Raw genomic sequence first — 19,140 nt, 5'->3', positions numbered from 1 at the left:
AGTGAAGGTGAGTCCAGTCACTGGCATTCCTCCATGCCCTCCTGTTCTGTTTGGGAACAGCATGTCAGAAAGCATCCCGGAGGCAAAGGGAGGCAATAATCCCAGGGTAGGGTCTGCCCAAGTGACAAGGTAATTCAAGAGGGGAGAGTGTAAGGGAAGCAGATGAGAGCTGCTTCAACAAAGGGTCAGGATGGTATAGCGAGAAGGGTATGGCCCGTTTGGGGATAATGACCAGGAAAAGGATGTAGGGAAAGAGGGAGAAAAGGGAATGGAAAGGCTGCAGAATAATTTTAGGGGATATAAGATGTAAGGGAAAGCTGAAAGATTTTGATAAAGGAAACAGAACTCTTGAGCATCAGAGTGAAATTACTTGTGTGTGATCCAAGGAGAGCACTGTTACTGTGTATAGCTGATGGAGCAGTGGAGGATTAAATGATGGCAGCCGAATAGATTGAGGACTAGGAAGGTAATGTTGATAAGTATATTGAAGTCCTCTAGATGGGGGCAGCTAGGTGGCGCAGTGGATAGAGCACCAGCCTTGAATTTAGGAGGACCTGAGTTCAAATGTGCACTCAGACACTTAACACTTCCTAGCTGTGTGACCCTGAGCAAGTCATTTAACCCCAGTCTCTAGAACGAAGGAAGTGTGTCTTTGACACATTAGCCCTTTGCATGTGGAAAAGGCAGCCACCGTGCTCCTTCAGAAGTCACAGAGGCCAAAGACTACCTGGCAGTGGCATTCAGTATGATTTTTAGGACACTCTTAGTGATGGGAAATACCCTTTGTTGTTTTTTTTTTGTTTGTTTGTTTTTAATTAATTTTATAATTATAACATTTTTTTGACAGTACCTATGCATAGGTAATTTTTTACAACATTATCCCTTGCACTCACTTCTGTTCCGAATTTTCCCCTCCTTCCCTCCACCCCCTCCCCATCTATGGCAGGCAGTCTTATACATGTTAAATATGTTATAGCATATCCTAGGTACAGTATATGTGTGCAGAACTGAACAGTTCTCTTGTTGCACAAGAAGATTTGGATTTAGAAGGTAAAAATAACCGGGGAAGAAAAACAAAAATGCAAACAGCTCACACTCATTTCCCAGTGTTCCTTTTCTGAGTGTAGCTGATTCTGTCCATCGTTGATCAATTGGAACTGGATTAGCTCTTCTCTATGTTGAAGATATCCACTTCCATCAGAATCCATCCTCATACAGTATCATTGTTGAAGTGTATAATGATCCCCTAGTTCTGCTCCTTTCACTCAGCATCAGTTGATGTAAGTCTCTCCAAGCCTCTCTGTATTCCTCCTGTTGGTCATTTCTTACAGAGCAATAACATTCCAGAATATTCATATACCATCATTTACCCAACCATTCTCCACTTGATGGGCATCCATTCATTTTCCAGTTTCTGGCCACTACAAAGAGGGCTGCCACAAACATTTTGGCACATACAGGTCCCTTTCCCTTGTTTAGTATGGGAAATACCCTTTGTGACTTCATCCATCCATGCTGGTCGTGATCCCCCCACCCACCCCAATGAATGCGTTTTTTTTTGGGGGGAGGGGTTGGCTTATTTTTGTTCCCTTTGGCTTGCCCCCAATAAAATGGAAGGTATCTGTGGGTAGGGACTGTTGGGTTTCGCTTTTGTCTTCCTCATCCAATGTGGCATATAGTAGGCACTATTAAATTTTGTTTTGGTAGAACCGAAGGATGGCAGGTGCTCAGAGAAGAAGTCTTGAGTGGTACGCGGTGGGAGATGGGAGTGGAGATAGACATGATGCCTTCTTTTTCATGAACTAATCTGGGCTACAAATGGGACATGAAATCTGTGAACAAAGATTGATAAAGTGAGGCACTGGATCCATTGAGCAGGGAAAAACCTATTTGGCCTGCTGACCAAAGCTGATAAGTTGATGACTCACAACAAACCTAAGGCAGCAAGGTTTACCAGGAGGATTTTAGGATTTCTCCTCAGAGGCCCAAGTAGCTTTTCTCCTTACTGTTGGGGTCCAGTGGGAAAAGTGTTGGCCTTGGGGTCAGGTTCCTTCTAGATCTAAATCTAAGTCCCTTTGTTTTCCTGGACTTCAGTTTCTTTGCCTGACGAAGGGGTTGTGCTAGCCTTCTGAGGGCCCTGACCACTGGCACTCTTAGTGGCTGGATTTTACCAGTAGGTTAGGAGCATCTTCATACAAGGGAAGTCTGTTTTACGGGCTTCCAAGCAACAGTCACATGTGGGGGGCTACCATTTGAGCACCTGCCTTGGTCTCCTGGTCTTCTCTTTTAAGCTATAGATGCGTATGGTGGAAAACCCCCGGGATTATTTGAGAGCAGCCTCATTAGGTAAGGGTCAAGACGCCTGCCGGCTCCATTCACCAGCTGTGTGCTGGCCTTTCTCCGGCAGGATCTCATTTGCTCCAGGAATGTAGGTTGAGCCGGCTCATTCCCCTCGTTTCCCAAGTGAGAAAACTTATGGGCGAAGGTCACAGAGTCCAGTCTAGAACTCGGGTGTGCTGACTGATTTTCATCTCTTTTAGCTCCTAGTCTAGGACAATCTCCATGACCTCACTCTGCCCCTTTGGCAATCAGTCTGTCAGATTCCACTAATCAAATATAGGTTCCACCTTCATTAAATACAGTATGGCAAAATAAAGATATCTGAGAAAAGCTTTGCATGGGAAATTTCCAGAGACCCTATCTAGGGGGCTGTTCAGAGCAATAAGAGACAGCTCCCAATTGGCTGTGTGACTGTAGACAAGTCACACTTTCTATAATCTTGGGCAACTCTAGGCTAAAGAGCAGCTGCTGAACTTGATGAGATTAGATTCAGGGAACCAAATGATGAGATTAGGGTTCCTGGTGGGAGTTCAGTGATGGGGTTAGTGGCAGGTTTGGGGTTCAGGGAACCAAATGAAGAGGATTGGCTCCCCTAAATCCCCCTAGGATTTGGCGCAGGATAGGGAGTTGTGGGAACCCTTTCTGGTGACGCAGAGGTCCTTCATGAAGGAATTTACAAACCCGAAAAGCTAGACTGGCAAAAGAAGTTTATTATTATTGGCATTGGGAAGTCAGCCTTTGATAGGCATGAATAGAAAGACTGAATTCCTTGGTGGCGAGGTCCCAGCAGAGAAGTAAAGTTTCTAGCAGAGAAATCCCGACAGAGAGGTATAAAGTCTTATTAGGAAAATGGGTGAGAAAGAGATAAAGAGAATATTATTTCAGCGGGCAGAGGGTTGCTGCTATGCCAGGGGGAGAGAGAGGTTCCTGGGCATGGCATATTAGATCCTCTGCAAGGAGAGGGTTTAAGATAGGCTCTTCCTATAAGAGAAGCCTTGGCTACAGCCGAGGGCAGTTCCCGGTGTGGGGCTGCTGGGTGGAATTTGAGCTGGAATTCAATAGAATTGAATGAATCTCCTTAATTCAATAGGGTTGGAATTCTCCAGCTCCACACTCAACTAGATAACAGAATGTTATTCCACAGACGCAGGGTTCAAGGAGAATCTCTCCTGCAAGGAGTTTTAGAGAGTTTTGGGATCCCTTCTCCAAAGACTGCCTTGACAGAGGGAACTTCCTTATCTTGATTTCCTTGTCCTGAGGAGATCACAGATCTGGACTTTCCTTTCCCCCTTCCCCCCCCCCCCAAATAAAAAAATAAATCATCAGATCCCATTTAGCAAACATACTTACAAAGTACATTATGGCCAGCTAAAGAGATCCAAATTAAGCCAGAACTAGAGAAGATAAACAGAAATGATAATATTCTGTTGGGGTGATGGGGAGTCTTAATAGAGAGTTCCTACTAGACAAAGGAATTGGCCTGCTCATTTTGCAGAGAAACCCTATACTCTCTTAATGAGCATTTATTTTCTTCCTAGTAAGTGCCCTGCCTTGGGGACACAGAGACAAGTGAAAGTCCCTGCGTTGAAGGAGTTCATACTCCAGGAGAGAGACCAGGTGCCCAAATAAGGAAAGAAAAATGGACAAAGCAAAGCAATATCCAATCCTTGGAGGGTGGCTATGAGGGGTAATATATGCCAGGAGGGGATGAGGGTTCTGGTTAGCTGTTAGCAACTAAGCAGAGTCTGCAAAGGGAGTTAGGAGTTCCAAAGGTGAGGAGGGAGGCTAGATATTACAGGGAACAGAAGTGCGAGGTGTATGGGATGCGATGTCACAAGTGGGAAGGTTTGGTTGGACCGTAAAGAGGGAGGGTGGAATGTAATGTGAAATCAGTCTGAATAACAGGTTGGAGCTTTTGATTGCACATAGAGAAAGCCATTGAAGTTTCCCCAGTAGGGATGGTCATATGTGTGCTGTAGGAAAATCATGGTGAAAAGTATCTGGAGGATAAACTGAAGAAACGAGAGAGCTGAGGCAGGCAGGCCCATTGAAATGACTATCAGAATGATCCGTGCAAGAGATTGTGCCAGGCCGGGGCCTAAACCGGATTGTACCCTTTTGATTTCAATCCTCTATTGGAACTAGAAGGAAGCAAATAAAATACCTTGTAAAGCTAGTCATGCTATGTAGTGAAAGATACTGGGAACAACGAGTTGGGAAATGGCTACACAGACTCAAAGACTCATTCTGAGGGACTTGTTGTATCATTATAATGAATAATCCACGTGAGCATTCTAAAGAAAGAGGGAGAGCCACTTATTAGAGAATGTGGGAAGTGGAAGGAGCCACCTGTGACAGGAGTGCCCTTTTAAACTGTAACATGCCTGACAAGGGGTGGGTCATGACCACTGCCTAAAGCCCCTCCAAACCTCCTGGGGACTCCAGATAAGCATTTATAAAGACAAATGCTTTCTGTGAGGTGATCCAGATTGAAAAACATACCAGAGCTTCCCTAGAGCTAGAAGCGTAGACTTAGACCTGGAACTTACATCAGCCATCCATACATAAAGGGAATCCCTGCCGGAATATGCAGGATGAGAGATTTGGGCAAGCCATCCTTGTAATAAAGCAGCTTTGAAGAAGCACTGGGGGAGGGGAGGCGTAGAGATCCAGCTTTCTTGCTGTGGCTGCATGAACTCTTCCAGGGTGCTGTCCTTTCCAGTTCCTTAGATGGCAGCTCCTTGACCTGCTTGTTCCTGTCTTTTCACAAATCCTCCAGAGTGGGTCCTTTCAATTGCTTGGAGGCTTTCCTCTAGATCATATAAGCGTTCTGTGATCCAGCATCACATGGTTCACAAACATTTACACACGCACACACACACACACACACACACACACACACACAGATGGAAAGGGATTTAGAATGAGTTTCTATTGAACTGACCATTTCATATTTGTGTCTAGATTATAAGCTTCATAAAACAAAAACTTTGCCTCTTAAAAAAAGTTTTCTTAGTTTTAATTGAATTCAAGCATAGCAAGATATCTTAGTAGTCATTTATTCTGGCTCATGCCCCAAAAGAAGGACGCAAAGGAACAAATACTCATTAAGTGCCTGTTATATGCCAGGCATTGTGCTAAACACTTGACCGGTGCTATGTTATTTGATGCTCACAAGCATCATGGGAGGTAGGTGCTATCTCCATTTTATAGGTTTACCTGAGTCCAAGGCCATCACCGTGTTCATCGCAGCGGCACCTGAGCTCCTTTACATCACATGTATGGCCATCTGGCCTCTGAGGGAAGCGAGGCACCTAGCTCCCAAGGTAGTCCATTCCACTCCTGATGTAGAGAAGTTTTTCCTGGCATCGAGCCTAAGACAATTTCTCTGCTGTCCTCACATTTCTTTCCTCTGTAGCCAAAGAGAACAAGTATAATCCTTCTTGTACATGACATCCTGTGAAGTACTTGAAGATGGCTCTCGTGTTCCTTTTCAAAGTCTTCTCTTCTTTAGGCCAACCGTGATGCCTGTGGCATGGACATAAGGCTCTGCCCCACCTGGGCATCCTCCTTTGGCCACTTTCCATACGATCAATATCCTTTCCAAGCTGCCATGCCCGGTATTGCACGCGCCACTGCAGATGTCGTCTGACCAGGGCAAAATACAGAGGATTAGCACGTCCTCCTTCCTGGAAGCCAGACGTGTGTCTCTCTCAATCCCACACCAAATTGCAGGAGCTTTTTCCTGGTGCCTTCCATCACACTTGCCCATATTGAGCTTACAATCCATTAAAACCCTCAGGTCTCCTCACACTTTACCCATCTTTTATTTCTGAGGCTAATTTTGTTGAACCCAAGCATAAGACTTTCTGTTTATTCCAATTGTGTTTCCTTATTCTATTTAATTCAATAATCGAGCCTGTCAAGATCCTTTTGGCCCCTGACTTTGTCATCTGTTGTGTTGGCTATCCTTAGCTCCGTCATCCGAAAACGTGAAGAGCGTGCCTTCTATAGCTTTAACCCAAGTTTTTGAAGAATATGTTCAATGGCAGAGGGTCTGGCACAGACTCCCAGCTCCCTGGTGGTGATCTCACATAAAGGTGACAGGGAACCACTACTTGCTTCCCCATGCCCCTAGCCATTGAACTACTTCCAGATCCTTCTAGTTATTCTGTCGTCCAGCCTATTTTTCTCTCCATCTTTTCCAAAGAATAGCATTAGCTATTTGATGAAGCACTTTACTAACGTTGAGATAAACTAGCTCAATATCATTGCTTTGAGCTTCTAGTTTGATATGATATGACCTGTCTTCTTGCAGTTGTGCACATCCTGTGATCTTCATTTCCTTTTGACATGTGTAGCAACCATCCCTTTAATAATCCATTGTTAAATCCTTCTGGGAATCAAAATCAGGCTCTCTCTTTAAAAAAACAAAACAAAAATTATGAACATTTCCTCTTCACCAGTCCTACAATACCCAGATATTGTTGCGATTGTTGTAGAGTGCTGTGGTTGTTTAGTCATTTTCATTTATGGCAGAGTCTTCATGACTCTTTATGCAGTATTTCCTTGGCAAAAATACTGAAATGGTTTGCCATTTCCTTCTGCAACTCATTTTACAGATGAGGAAACCGAGGCAAACCCAGTTAAGTGAGTTGTCCAAGAGAAGCAACACACAATTAGTAAATACCTGAATGCAGTTGTGAAATTGGGTCTTTCTGACCGCTGGCCCAGCAGCACCCCAGCCACTGTTCTTTTTTTCTTTTAGAGACAGCAAAACAATTCTTTTCTTGCTGAATGGAATCTTGGAAATTTTGACTTGAAAAAACCTGCAGCAATTTAATGAGACTCCTCAAATACTCAAAATAGACAGTTAACAAATATTAGTAAAGTGGAATATTGTAATATATTCCAGTGTCTTTGACTTAGCCTTCTTCCTCTTCTCCTTTCCTTTCCCCTTTCTTTTCCTGTTCCGTTTGCTTTCCACTTCCCCTCCTTCTTCCCCTTCCCCTTTCCCTTCCCTTCCCTTCTCTTTGCCTTTCCCTCCTTCCCTTGCTCCCTTTCTTCCCTTTCCCTTCTTTCTTCTTTTATTTCTCTTCTGGGAGAATTTATATATTTTAGGTTTACAAAATTCTTCATAAAGATGACCTTAATCTTCACAATAATTCCAGCAATGCAGAATGCCCAGTGTTTATAACATATAGTCAAACTTAGATTTAATGCCATCGGCATATTTGATTCCAGGTGCAGTACTTATTCACTATGCTTTGCTGTCTCCCCATCAAGGAAAGATGTACTCAAATGTGGAGGAAGCTGCTGAAGCAGTCATTGGAGGAACATATCTATAATTTTTGAACATTCATAGTAAGATAAAGACTATGAAACTGAGCATCCCTCTGTAAATATATGTATATAAAATACCCTAGAAATGAAATCTAGAAATTCATCCTATAGTAAGCCCAAAAATAGAAATTTGGAAAATCAAAGAAAAAATTTCTCAAAAAGACCATTGAACTCATCAATGAAAGATTTAATTCAACACTGATTTAGTAAGAGTGTAAGACGAAAGAACAAATTTCCAATTAAAAATTAATAAGGGGAATTCACAACAAATAGAGAAAAATCAAGTTCCTGGATTTTCAACATTTCTATTTGAATTTATGAAGTTATCTGTTAAATTTCTAAGGTTTTTCATTTGTGTGATCAATCTGTCTCTCCTCTCTCTTTCCTCTGGGTGCGTAATTTCTCTCTCTCTCTGTCTCCTTTTGATGAGATTAATGTTAGGGTGATCAGGGAGTTAAATGAGGAGGTTAGTTACCTGGTTTGGGCTGCAGGGAACCAAATGAAGAGGTTTGGTTCCCCTAAATCCCCTTAGGATTCAGCACAGGGTAGGGAGTCAGGGGAACCCCCTTCTGGCAGCACAGACATCCTTCGTAAAGGAATTTATGAACCGAAAAACTAGACTGGTAAAAAGAAGTTTATTATTGGCATTGGGAAGTCAGCCTTTGCTGTGCATGAGTAGAAAGACTGAATTCCTAGGTGGCGAGGTCCCAGCAGAGAAATCCCGACAGAGGTATAAAGTCTCATTAGGGAAGTAGGTGAGGAAGATAAGAGAATAATATTATTTCAGCAGGGAGAGGATTCTTTGGCATGGCATGGCATGGCATATGAGGTCCTCTGCAAGAACTTGTAATGCCAGAGAAACTGAGCAAGATCGAGATTAGAGAGTATTCAATACAGAATTTATTAAATGGAGGGATTTCCTGGTTGGTCCCAGGGCTGAAGAAGACTACCTTCTCAAAGAATCCAGCACTGAATATCTGATACAGGATTTTTTATAGGTTAACAAGAACAATGACATAATGGCGGAGGTGTTTGGATGGGGATGACCTAATGGGGGGGGGAGGCACCTAGGATAACAAGATGGAGGGAGATACTGGAGAGGCTCCTGATATTCTAATGATGTCTAAAATGGATAAAGGCCTTTATCCCATCAAACATTAAGAGGGAATAAGTATAGCCTAAGGTCTAAGATATAAAACCTTTATCCTAACATTAAAAGGGAATGGTTATAACCTGAGGCAGAGTAACTGAATAGGACAATTAGGGAAACTGGGTCAGGACTTTAAAGAGAACTGTGGCACAACAGACTGAGCCCCAAGTTGCTGTTGTTATAAGGAAATCCTTATAGACAGAAGTTTCCATCGAATGAGATTCCCTCAATGCTGTCACTGCTCCCAGGCCTAGTGGGAGTGATTTTAAAGGTCAACAGAAATCTAGACTTCCAGCTAGATGAGATGACTTTCACTGGTCCCACCAAGATAAACCACTTTATCTTGATTCCCTGGGGCGACTTTCAGAGAGGCAGGGTTCCTGGAGAATTATTCCTTGAAGCAGTTTTCAGTGAGTTTCCGGGTTCCCCCCTTCAGTTTCAGGCTCCCATCATCACACACACTAACACACACACACACTCTCTCTCTCTCTCTGTCTCTCTCTCTCTCTCTGTCTCTCTCTCTCTCACACACACACACACACACACATACTCTGCACTATCTCTGCCTCTCTCTAACTCTCATTTCTCCCTTTTAATTCTTTCTTTTCTCTCTGTGTCTCTCTGTCTCTGTGTCTCTCTGTCTCTCTCCTCTCTCTCTTTCTCTCTGTTCTCCCCCCTTTTCATTCTCCCCCCATTAATCAATTGGAGAAGGGCTTGATTTCTTATACATTAGAGTCAGTTCTCTATATATTTGGGAAATGAGGCCTTTATCAGAACCTTTGACTGTAAAAATGTTTTCCCAGTCTTTCTATCTGTTTCTCTCTCTCTTCCTCTCTCCCTCCCTCCCCCCCGCTCTGTATGATGTGTATCCCCTTCTCTTTTACTACTATTAATCTTGAAAGTTATGAGTTGTTCTGAGGACTCCTTCAGCTGCATTCCATAAACTTTGCTAACTAGACTTTGGTATTGTTAACACAAGAGGGTAGATGCTGACGGCTACTTCAAGGAGCCAATGGATGAAAACTGAATATTTGATAGAGGGAACTCTCTATAGGAAAGGCGGTGATATAGTGATAGGAGACTTAGCCTGGGAGTCCCTGTGCCTTGGGTTCATACCATTCCTCTGACACATACTGGCCTTGGGCAAGTCCCTTAACCTTTCACTGCTCATAGATGGCTCAAGCACAGAATAATTCTCCATCTGAGTAGGTGGTCCTGAAGGAGGGAGAATTGTTATTACAAGTGTCTGCCTTGCCGAGATCAGAGGTGGGAGCTCTTCTAGGAAAAGTATAGATTAAGGATCAGGATATCAAACCTGGGTTCAGATTTTCATCTCACCCCTAACATTTTTTTCAGCTTGGCTAAAATTATAGAAACTCTATTTCCAGTTTTCTTCTGGTCTCCTACTTTAATCTGGCTCTTTGAAATCACCAGTTCCTTTGTAAGTGTTCCTTTACAATGTCTTTAATGCTCACTTCGAGAAGTTTGCTTGAAATTCAAGTCAAACTATTTAAAAAAAAAAAAAAAAAAAAGTTAGGGACCACATTGATGATTCATGGAAACAGGCCCTGGCCATTTTTACTTCTTTACTGACTGCTTTCCTTGACATTGTCTATAATCAGCTACTAATAATGTGATTTAAAATGTTTACCAGTAGTGGGGAGTTTTTTGTTTGTTTGTTTTAAGATTTGAGTTCCAAATTCTCTATCTTTCTTCCCCCTCCCCGCCCCCCATTGAGGAGACAAGCAGATTTTATCTAGATTGTACATAGCAGCCATATAACATATATTTCCATATTAGTCATGTTGTGAAAGAAAATACAATCCACAAAAAAAAAGGAAGAAAATAAAATAAAAGTGTACTTTGATCTACATTCAGACTATCAGTTCTTCCTTTGGAATTGATAGAGTTTTCCTCATGAGTCCTTCTGAATATCCTTAGATCAGTATCAGTGACAATATTCCATAGCATTCTTGTGCCATAACTTATTCAGCCATTCTCCAAGTGATGGGCATCTACTCTGTTTCCAGTTTCTTGTCATTACAAAGAGGGCTGCCACGAACATTCTTGCACATGTGTTTCCCTTTCCTTTCTCTTAAGGTCTCTTTGTGATACAGGCCTAGTAGAAACACTGCTGGGTCAAAGGGTATGCACAGTTTGATAACTTTTTAAGCATAGTTCCAGATTGCTCTCCAGAACGATTGGATCCGTTCACAACTCCACCAACAATGTATCAGTGTCCCAGTTTCCCCACATCCCCTCCAACATTCCACATTATCTTTTCCTGTCATCTTAGCCAATCTGACAGGTGCATAGTGGTGTCTCAGAGTTTTCTGAATTTGCATTTCTCTGACCAATAGTGATTTGGAACATCTTTTCATATGACTAGAAATAGTTTTAATTTCTTCATCTGAAAATTGTCTGTTCATATCCTTTGACCATTAATCAATTGGAGAAGGGCTTGATTTCTTATACATTAGCGTCAGTTCTCTATATATTTGGGAAATGAGGCCTTTATTAGAACCTTTGACTGTAAAAATGTTTTCCCAGTCTATTGTTTCCCTTCTAATCTTGTCTGCAGTAGTTTTGTCTGTACAAAGGCTTTTCAATTTGATATAATCAAAATTTTCTATTTTGTGATCAATAATGATCTCTAATCATAAATTCCTTCCTCTTCCACAGGTCTGAGAGGTAAACTATCCTATGTTCTTCTAATTTCTTTATAACCTCATTCTTTATGCCTAAATCATGGATCCATTTTGACCTTATCTTGGTATACAGTGTTAAGTATGGGTCAGTGCCTAGTTTCTGCCATACTGATTTCCAGTTTTCCCAGCAGTTTTTGTCAAACAGTGAATTCTTATCCCAAAAGCTGGGGTCTTTGGGTTTGTCACACACTAGATTATTAAAGTTATTGACTATTTTGCCCTTTGAACCTAACCTATTCCACTGATCAATTCATCAATTTCTTAGCCAGTACCAAATGATTTTGGTAACTGCTGCTTTATGATATAATTTTAGATCTGCTACAGCAAGGCCACCTTCATTTGATTTTTTTTTTTTTTCTTAGTTCCCTTGAAAGTCTTGACCTTTTGTTCTTCCAGACGAATTTTGTTGTTATTTTTCTATGTCATTAAAATAGTTTTTTAGGAGTCTGATTGGTATAGCACTAAATAAATAGATTAGTTTAGGGAGTATTTCATCTTTATTATATTTGCTCGACTTATCCAAGAGCACTTAGCATTTTTACTATCAGCAGTTACTTTAAATGGAATTTCTCTTTGTATCTCTAACTGTTGGATTTTGCTAGTGATATATAAGAATGCTGATGACTTATATAAGGGCATTTTAATTTGATTGTGGTGAGATCATCAAGAGAGAATATAGAGTGACAATAGAGAAGAGAGCCTCGACTTCAGAACCTCAAGGGAATGTCCACATACCCGACACTGTTGTTATATGGCAGAGAAGGAGCCCATGAAACAGGGGGGGAAAAAAGTTGGAGGTGAGGGTACTGTTTATCAGAAAGGGTCCTGGAGGGGGAAGGTATGGGAGTCAGAAGAACAAGTGGAGTGTTTAGCAAAATGAGATCCTTTCATCATCGACTAGAGCAGAAGAAGAGATTGCTTAAATAACAAGAACATTTCAATGCAGTGAGGCTCTTCTTGCTTGAAGAAGAGCTTTTTTAACATCTTAGGGAGACAAGTCTAACGTGCTAACCATCAAGTTATTCCTCATTTTGGCCACATGACCAGCCCATTATCACGTCTGATCAGAAATGTATTTATTTCAGCCCCTTTAAGTTTCTTACAGCTATGGAGGCTGATTTGGGGTGTGAGTAGACTGCCATTTTATTAATGAGAAATTTCAAACATTAACAGAAGTATGGAATCAGGGAAATGTATGATAGAAAAGATGGGATGAATGGTTACAAAAGATTGACTTGAGTGCTCCTTCCAAAGGCATTCGGATGATGATGAGACTAAAGAGGCAGGCTTTGAGCACACTTAAATCACAGGCGAGCCCATGGTACGTACAGGTTTGGCTGAGTCCGAAACTAACCTACTAACGTGAAACATCCATGTAGATAAGGTCAGAGATTCAATTCAGCACTGCATCATTATGGTAGTTCTGTATGAGATTATCATAAGCCAAGTCCCATTTTTCATCATGAAAAGTTCAGGTTCCAGTTGTCTTTAAGAATATAGGCCTTCAATTCCAAATAGGGCTCTCCCTTCTCTCTTCCCTAAGTTATATTTAGTCTTGAACAAGGAGAAAAAAAGATCTAGGAGTTGAAGTTGGGGAGGAAGACAGAGCAAGAAAACTAACAAATGCAGCAGATCTCCCAGATGGCTATTGTTCCACATCCCTAGTTTCACATGTCAAGGTTGTAGTTTGAATACTTTTTCCTCACCTTTCTATTTGCCCAACTTTGTACCAGTTTTGATTTTCTCTAACCACTTGATGATCTGTGACTGTGTAGTTGATTAGAAACAACACCCTCATTTATAATTAGTTTCCTATCTGTTAAGATAGAATCAATTTCATTTTTTGTGATGTTTAAAGCTTACTATGTCTCATATCTTTCTCACAAAAGTGATTTGTAGACTTGAGATATCTGTATAGTGAATATGTGTTTGGCTTCTTCTCTATCTTAGCCCCAATCACTAATGTCCAAAATAGCTTCCGACTTCCTTACCTATTCCCACCACTGTGTAGACCATCTTAGCTGCTTTGTTTTGTTTTGGGTTTTTTGCTTAATTTGCAAGAACCTTTGCTGAATATTGTCAGGGTGCTTTGTTTTGTTCTGGAATTTCTGTCTTTATCTTCGGCAGTATGTGATTTTCCCCATTATTGTCATGGTGATCTTTTTGCAGATACTTACACGCAGTAGAATACTGCATACCAAGAAATAGTTTCTCATTGCTTTTGGATGCACATGAAAAGCCTACTTTGCTAGTTAGACACACTTATTTTCTCATTTGAAAAGAATATTACTCTTGGTTTCTGGTGTCATTCATAGCAAAAAGAACAACCTGAATATGATTTGGTTCTTTTGGTAATAGGGCCATTCATTCTTTGGACGAGAATCTCATATATGGAGAACCGATAGTAAAGCTTTAATATTTATAGATAGGCTTCTGCTTCTTTTTATGCCCCTGCTACAGAACAGTAAAGGGGTCTTCCAGAAAGTTTACATTTTCTTTTGTGGCCCTGGCTAAAAAATTCCCCAAGTGTTCAGTCTACTGGCAGGGAGCTCCTTTGTGCTTAGTTATGCTAATCCTTTAAAAAAAAAAAAAAAAAAAACTAAGAATTTTTTCTGACTTTAGACCTGTTGGTCATCTTTTCAGAATTCTAGAAGCCAGACGTGACATCTGTGCCATAAGTTGGCAATGGAATGAGATTTTTGTAGAGTTGAGGTTAAAGAGCATAAATTTATAGTGAACTCACACAGTATGATCATGTGATTTTCACTGCAGTGTAGTGTCAGTAGTAGTAAAAACTGAGAACTTGAATGAAATGAATATTCATCTCCCCTTTCCCCCAAAACAGCCAGATCTCAAAATTAAGCAAGCCATGAATTTATTCCCAAAGGAACATTTCTCTGGTCCATATGGATTTATGTATGAGTTTGACTGAGGCATGGAAATAGCTTGTGGACTGTAGTAAACTGTTCATAAAAATAAGGAAAGAAGGCACTTTACCAGTCTCCTTCAGTGAGACAAATGTAATCCATACAGTCTAACCAGGAAGGGATAAAATGATTAAAGAAAATTATAGGCATAGCTAGAGACATGTCCACTTGTTCATTCTCAACTGAGTGGAAAGATTGGGAACTAATTCATTGTCTCTTATGTCATGGAACAGAGTCCCTCCTTTGTTCTGCTCATATGAAAAAAAGAGGTCACTGGCAGATTTGGCTTTGTTATACTAATTAGAGGGGGAAGGTGGGGCTAGAAGAAAACCTGGGATTCCCAGAGAACTAGAAATGGCTATCTTAGGACAGTGGTATATGGCAGTTACAGCTAGGTGGTTTGGTAAATTTGGTGTCAGGATAACCTGAGGTGACCTTTAACTTCAGACGTTTTCTAACTAACTGTGTGACAGTGGGAAAATTGTTCATTTTCCTCCTGTTCATTGTTCAAAAATTGTTCATTTTTCCTGCCTGTTTCCTCATCCATAAAATGGGAAGAATGAGTAGCAGCTGCTTTCCAGAGTTGTTGTGTGGGTAATATGAGAGAATATCTTTTAAAAAGACTTGCAAAACTCAAAGCACTAAATAAATGCATAAATGTAGTAGTAACAGTGATAGTGGTAGTAGTTGCTATCATCATCTTGCCTAGTCAGCCTTAGAACAGAGTTCTTACATAGTATTCTTATGTGAAATATTACTAAATATAATAGATAATTTTTATAACAGAAGTAGTAAGAGCCCTGAAAAGGAAAAATGCTGTTGGCAAAATGTGGCATTTATGTTAAAAAATACTTAAAATAATCATTGGTAGGATAACTTGCCCGCGTTGGACTAAAATCACTTAACAAACAAGAAGTAAAATTATCAAGGAACAAGAGGTAATAGAAATTTCCCCTGTTAGGTGAGGATGAAGCATCTTGTCTTCTCTAGTAACATCGCCACCAATAAAATCAGCAAAAAAGAAAACGGGAGAATAAGCATAGGCAAAGAAGAGCTAAAGATTATATTTATTTGTACTTGATATGATGGTTTACTTAGAGAACTCTGGTTTCTAAACCAAAAAGTAATTGAGATAATAGCTTCAGCAAAGTGGCAGTATACAAAGTAAATGCGAGGAAATAAAATCACCTGCGTTCCTGGTGGGAGGGAGAACTATGAAAAGTAGTTCTGTTTCACATACTGAATGCATTATTTAAGAATTAATTTTTCTAAGACATATTACTGAAATCAAAGGACTAGATAATTGGCATGTTATTCAATGGTATTGGTTGGCCATTCCTATGTAGAGAAAATAGCCATACTACCCAAATTGTACTATTGATTTAATGCCATATTAATCCAAATATGATTTTAAGTTGTAGAATTTGGAGAAATAATTGAATTAATCTAGCATAACAAAGGGTCAAGATTATCTAGGAATGTAATACATTTTCAATAGAGTAAATGAGTAGGGTGTTACTGTAGTAACTCTGTACTGCACTGTACTGTAGTTGGTCTTCCTTCATTTTCAGAGAGGATCCCCAATATCAGGAAGGTAATGACTTGATTTGAAAGTGAATTAGATTGGATTTAAGTGAGGGAAAGTGGGCAAAGTCACCAACTTCCTTCTCCACTCTGGAGGCGACATATAGATCAGGACCACTTGAGATGACCCTGGATACAGTGGGAGAGAGACCTTGGACTTTTTAAAACTAAGATCAGGTCTCAATTTGTCTGAGGCAATTGCCTATTCTATGACTAAAACTATGTAAAAATTGAGGCCAACAATAGCTTTATAAACCACAAACTACCAAAAAAAGGGGGGCTTCTAATCTCACAAAAATTACTGTGGAAAAAAAGAAAAGGCTTCCTAAGTAAAAATCATTTGTATCACGATTTTGCACACTGCAGAACAATGTCAGGATTTTTCAAATTACAAAAGTAAAGGTCATGTCTTTCATAGGTATGGATGGTTAAGGGAAATAATTGTAGTCGGGCATGGGATAGATGTGCTCATGAAAGGCAACCTAAACAATCTCGATGGTATCAGACTGAAACTTTGACACAAGTTACTGTATTTAGAACTAAAAGAAAAGGTAGATTGGGTAAATTCTTGGGATGAAAATTCTAATAAGTCCCACATCTTTAGGGAATCAAGATGAATGTGAAAGATCAAGACCCACATAGTTACATGAAAGGAGATCATAGATTTAGAAGAGTTTTCTTAAATATTTTTATAACAGTATTTTACCTTAATTGCTTCTCTTTGTAATCCTTCAGATTTTGAGATCATTCTGAGGACTCCATTAGCTTCCCCAGAGAAGCCAAAGGGATCCAGCACCCAAAATGACCTTAGAAATCTTTGATTTTGAAGGGAGAGGAAAGAACATTGTCTGAAGGGTGATCTCATCAGTTTGGGCTTTAAGAGGGAATAACCTAATCATTCAGTTGGGTGTGGAGATTTATTTATTCCTGTCAAGAAGTAGGAGGAGAAAGAGTAGAAGGGAGGGCAGAAACACTAGGAAAAAAGGTAAGCTGAAGGAAGAAGGGCTGAGAGAAGATAAGGTGGGGCAGGCAAAAAACTCTGTGTGCCCTTTGACCCAGCACTGCCATTCCTGGGCCTGTATCCCAAGGAAATCTTAAAGGAGGGAAAAGGACCCACATGTGCAAAAATGTAGCAGCTCTTTTTGTGGTAGCAAAGAACTGGAAAAGTTGCTGATGCCCATCAGTTGGGGGATTTCTGAACAAGTTGTGGTACATGGAGGTGATGGAATATTATTGTTCTGTAAAAAATAATGAACAGACTGATTTTACAAAGGCCTGGAAAGATTGAAATGCCCTGATGCTGAGGGAAACATCAGAACAGGCAGCACGTTGTGCTCTACAATAACAGTAAAAATGTGCAATGATCAACTATGAAAGGCTTGCTTCTGCTCAGTAATTCAGGGCTCTGAAGTCATCCCAATAGCCTTTAGACAGAAAATGGCATCTGCATCCCGAAAAAGAACTAAGGAGATTGCATGGAAATCGATACAGGCTATGTTCACTTCTTTTTTTGGTTTTTTAATCCCTCCCATGGTTTTTCTTTTCTTTTCTTTTCTTTTTTTTTTTTTACTCTGATTTTTCTCTCCCAATGTGATTCATAAAGTAATGTGTCTTAATAATAAACTTATTAAAAAAGAAACCTTAATTTTGAGGAAGGGATCATCAAGTTTATGTAATCAAAATCTGTACCTTTTATAGATTTAAAAACTTGGGTCCCCACACATGAGGTGACTTATCTAAGGTGGCAGAGATAGTAGGTGGCATTTTTCCTAAGAATTCTATTGTTATCTCTACTTGTTAGAAAAATCGCAATGGATTTCAATGCATACATCTGTGTGTATGTGTTTGGATAGTAGGATCATCTTCATAGCATCTCAATTATTTGGCAGATTGCATTATTAGGAATCATTTATGTAGCTTTGGCTTTAATTGCTCTTTAAATATTGGATTGAAGCTGTCTCAATCCTGTTTAGTTTTGATTTGACTTTCTTGGGTGGGGCGGGTATTAATTGTCATAAATACTGTCTGAAATCTCTTCTGAGGCCTTTAATTATCTGCCCTGGAGACTCCATCCCATATCCTGAGTAGGTAGGAATCTTCTATGAAGGAGGCTGAGACCCACTCGAATTTGCAAAGGGGAATCTTTTGGGTCTTTGTTGACTCCCTGCCCCTAACTCCCCCCCCCCCCCATCCATCTTCCTTCTTGTTTGTTTGGATGACTTTCTTTGATTCCTTATTCTGAAAAATGTGACTTCAGTGATCCCCCTCCCAATTTCACCCTTCTTTTGACCTACTTTTGGAATTTTTTCAGTGAATGATTTCCTTTTGGAATGGTCTTCAAAGTGATTTTGAAAAAAATCGATTTGTCTGTACCTCCAAGCATAAAAATAGTGAATTAACTGCTGTCTTCTCTTCCTATATGGATTTATTTATCTTTCTTAAATTTCTCTCTTATTATTGGGTCTCTGGTATAATTTAGATTTAAAAATTTTTCTGCTATCTTTTGTTTTGATGTCACCTACATTTTGTAATATCCCGTTTTCCCTGCACCCCTCTCCCCGCAAGAGCCATCCCCTTTAACAAAAACAAACAAACCCAAAAAAACCAGTGCAACAAAATGAACACATTGGCAAACCTGGCATTACATATCATACTCCCAGCATTTTGCAAACTTGGGAAAGTGCTTTCTTCTTTGTGTCTGGGCATCAAGCTTAATGATAATTTCACAGTATAGCTGTCCCTGTGTCTGTTGCTTTCCTGGTTAGGCTGAATTCATTTTGCATCAGTTCGTATAAATCTTTCTGTGCTTCTTTATACTAATCATATCCAGTATTCCTTAAAACACAGTTAATTTTCCCTCAATTACCTTGAGTTCCTACAATTTTTGTAGTCATTCCCCAGTGAACAGTCATGTGTTTGTTGCCCCTTCCTTGATCCTCCAAATAAATGCCTTTTATGGGTGGTGTACCTGAAGCACATATCTCTTTAGGATATTTACTAGTGGTATCACTAAGTCAGAGGCTTTGGATGTTTTTTAGTCCATTTCTTGGTATGATTTCAGGTTGTTTTTAAGAATGGTTGGACTAGT

At 40.2% G+C, this 19,140-nt stretch overlaps 1 long non-coding RNA gene across 1 annotated transcript in view; it reads left to right on the top strand.

Annotated features, from left to right (window-relative positions):
• The window catches only part of LOC141548395 (uncharacterized), a 273,611-nt gene that overhangs the window by 251,752 nt on the left and 2,719 nt on the right, over window positions 1-19,140 (top strand). The gene's annotated exons all lie outside the window — the stretch shown is intronic.

This window comes from Sminthopsis crassicaudata, chromosome X (assembly GCF_048593235.1).
Source record: "Sminthopsis crassicaudata isolate SCR6 chromosome X, ASM4859323v1, whole genome shotgun sequence".
NCBI lineage: Eukaryota > Metazoa > Chordata > Mammalia > Dasyuromorphia > Dasyuridae > Sminthopsis > Sminthopsis crassicaudata.
The sequence above is the reverse complement of the archived record's forward strand: the minus strand, read 5'-3'. Positions and strand labels throughout refer to the sequence as shown.